We start from the raw sequence: 3,349 nt of genomic DNA, 5'->3' as shown, positions 1-3,349 counted from the left end.
GCTTCACTCGGGGCAGGTTCAGGGGCTCTTGGTGCGTCTGGCCACGGGCCCTGTCTCTGTGCCCAGGACGCCGTGTACCGGTAAGACAAGGACATGTCTGGGATGCTTTGGATGGTGCAGAGCCGGGGCAGGGGTCTCCTGCTCTTCAGCACTGGGGAGGCCTCCCCTGGAGCCGTGCGCCCAGCTCTGGCCCCGCACTTCCAGCAGGACGTGGACAGGATGGAGAGCCCACGTGGGTCCAGTGCAGAGCGACCACAGTGAGCAAAGGAGGCACGATGGATGCGGCTGGGCTGGAAGAGGTGGCGTGACTGGATCTGGAGGAGAGCGGACTGAGCCATTGGCCATCATGTGTGACAACTCACGGCCATCAGGAGAGGTCCCGGACGATTGGAAAAGGGCAACATAGTGCCCGTATTTAAGAAAGGAAAGCAGGAGGATCCAAGGAAGTACAGACCAGTCAGCCTCACCTCAGTCCCTGGAGAAATCAGGGGGGAGATGCGCAAGGAATCCCCTGCTACTCGTCTGGAGGAGAAGAAGGTGATCAGGGAGAGGCAGCGTGGATTCACCCGGGGCAAGTCATGCCGGACCGACCTGATGCCTTCTGCGAGGAGGTGGCTGGCTCTGTGGGTGCGGGCAGACCCGTGCATGTGGTGTACCCAGATTTAGCAAGGCTTTTGGTACGGTCTCCCACAGCGTTGTCGCAGGTGAGCTAAGGAAGTACGGGCTGGACGACTGGACTGTAAGGTGGACATAAAGCTGGCTGGAGCCTCAGGCTTGGCAGGTAGTAATCAATGGCTCGATGTCTAGCTGGCAGCCGGTATCAAGTGCGGGGCCCCAGGGTCAGTCCTGGGGCCGGTTTTGTTCAACATCTTCATCAATGACCTGGAAGATGGGCTGGATGCACCCGCAGCAAGTCTGCAGATGCCACCAAGCTGGGGGAGTAGTGGATACACTGGAGGGCAGGGTAGGATGCAGAGTGACTGAGACAACTTGGAGGATCGGGCCAAAAGAAATCCCATGAGGTTCAACAAGGCCAAGCGCAAAGTCCTGCACTGAGGAGGGGGCAATGCCCTGCACCGGGGCAGGCTGGGGGTGACAGGCCGGGCAGCAGCTCTGCAGAAAGGACCTGGGGGGACAGGGGACAAGAAGCTGAACAGGAGCCAGCAGTGCGCCCTCGGTGCCAAGAAGGTGACCGGCATCCTGGGTAGGAGCGGTGCCAGCGGGTGGAGGGCAGTGATTCTTCCCCTCTGTACAGCACTGGGGAGGCCACGTCTGGAGTCCCGTGTCCAGCTGCGTGCCCCCACGACAGAAAGGATGTGGACGCACTGGAGAGAGTCCAGCGGAGGGCAATGAAAATGGTTCGGGGCTGGGGGACGTGGCTTGTGACACCCTTTTTCTGCTCCATGTGTCTGGGGGTTTAATCCTCCCCCAGAGATGCTGGGTGCTGCAGACCAGGCTGTTGGCGGCCATGGCCCCCCTGCTTTCCTGGGAGCAGGGGTGCGGGGCCGTGCCCTGTGGTTGTGCGACAGGGCTCTTGTGTGGTTCAGTAACAGGTGCAACAAGCGCTTGTCTGGGCAGGGATGCTCCTGCCTCCAGTGGGGGTTGCACTGGCTGTGACTACAGGGGTCTGTTCAGATCAAGACCCAGCACCTCCCTGCTTGGCTGGGTCAAGCTGGCCCATCCCTGGGCCCAGGGCCCGGGACCGCTCCCGAGGGAGAGGGAGCAAGGAGCTGCACCAGCGCCAGCACCCCGGCCTTGCACCTGCCTCCTGCCCTCCCCGCCCCGCACCATTGTGGCCCCAGGCTCCAGGCCAGCTCGGTCCCGTGTCTCCCCCGGCCCTCGGGCAGCTCGGCCCAAGCTGTTGAACAGCCCCTGGGGTGTCCAAGCCGCTCGCTCTGCGCACCCGCGTCCCTGGCACTTGCAGCGCCTGCGGCCTGGGTGCAGGTGCCTGCTGCCGGTGTCCTGCTTGGGGCATAGCGGGGGCTGCATCCCAGTGCCCCTGGAGCCTCTCACCCTCCTCCCCACCCCGTTGCAGCCGGCTGGGCCCTGCCCTGGCGCTGGCTGCTGGGCGCAGGCGGTAATTACCCTGCCCGCAGCGCAGCGGGACTTGTGGCCGGGCGCTGCCTGCTATTCCTGGCCCAGCAACAGAGCAGCGAGCGCGTGGGGACAGGCCGGCCCCGCTGCCCGCCTCACTTTCTCCCTCTCCCATGGGGCAGTGGTGCTGAGTCCAGAACAGGGTGCACGGCGTGCGGCCAGGCTGGTTGTACTGGGGCAGGGCTGGGGTGGAGACGAGGGTGGCAGGAGACGTGGGGGGTGTCGGCAGGGCCCGGCCTTGGCTTGTCTCTGCCGGGCGCAGGGATCGATCGGGACGGGGGCCTTGGCCGTGGCTGCCGGCGGCTGTAAATCGTCTCGGCCCATTCCTCTTTGTGCTGACGGGGCCTCAGGGCCAGACGCCCGCGCCTGATGGATGGCTGCTGCGCTGGCGGCTGCCCCCACCCTGCTCCTGGCAGGGCTGCGTGTGTGGCCTGGCGGCACTGGGGGTGGGGGGCAGTTGTTCCCGTCCTGCCTTCCCGCCCCATGCGCCCAGCTCTGGGGTGGAACAGCTCAGCTCAGCCTCACGCGGGCGCACGGCCGGTTGTGTGCTCCTCTCCTGCCTGCGCGCTGCTGGGGCTGCAGGGGCAGCTCTGCTTGCTCAGTCGGTGCCGGTGTGGGGGCCGGGGTGAGATGAGGATCGTGGCTGAGACCGGTCCCCCAGGAGGAAGTGGCTGGGGGGGGTCGCTGCTCTGGGAGCTGCTGGTAGGGCCTGAGCTGCTTGGGGAGGAGCACAGCGGTGCGGGGGGCAGGAGGGGGCGACTGGCCGTCACTTGTTCGCGTTGGTAGCATTGCAGAGCAGTGGGGCTTGCAGGGAGCTGCGGGGTCACATCCAGGCCCAGCCTGGTCCAAGGCAGGATCAGCCCAGACAAACCTCGTGTCCCACACAACAGTCACCCCAACGCATCCCTGGGATCGCCCCTACCCCTGCCCCCAGGATCCAGGGGGCCACAGACGCCAACATCCTGCTGCCGCCGTGGGGGTCCCAGCCCAGGCCCAGGCCGTGCCCCCCCCAGCGTGACCAGTCTGAGCAGGGGGGAAATCCCTTCCTGCCCCGGTGCAGCACTCAGCCTGAGCGTGGGGGCAAGACCCTGCGGGGTTGGTGCCAGCAGGAGCATTGGCGCAGCCCAGCCCCATCCCCAGCCGGGGCTGCAGCAGCACCAGCACTTTGGGGGAGGATTAAACCCCCTGAGACATGGAGCAGGAATGGGGAAGGAGGGGGGAAACCAGCACAGCCCAGGGGCCTGGGACCCCCATG

This window comes from Gavialis gangeticus, unplaced genomic scaffold, assembly GCF_001723915.1.
Source record: "Gavialis gangeticus isolate Ggan-Ray unplaced genomic scaffold, GavGan_comp1, whole genome shotgun sequence".
Classification (NCBI taxonomy): Eukaryota; Metazoa; Chordata; order Crocodylia; family Gavialidae; genus Gavialis; species Gavialis gangeticus.
Note: the sequence above shows the minus strand (reverse complement) of the source record.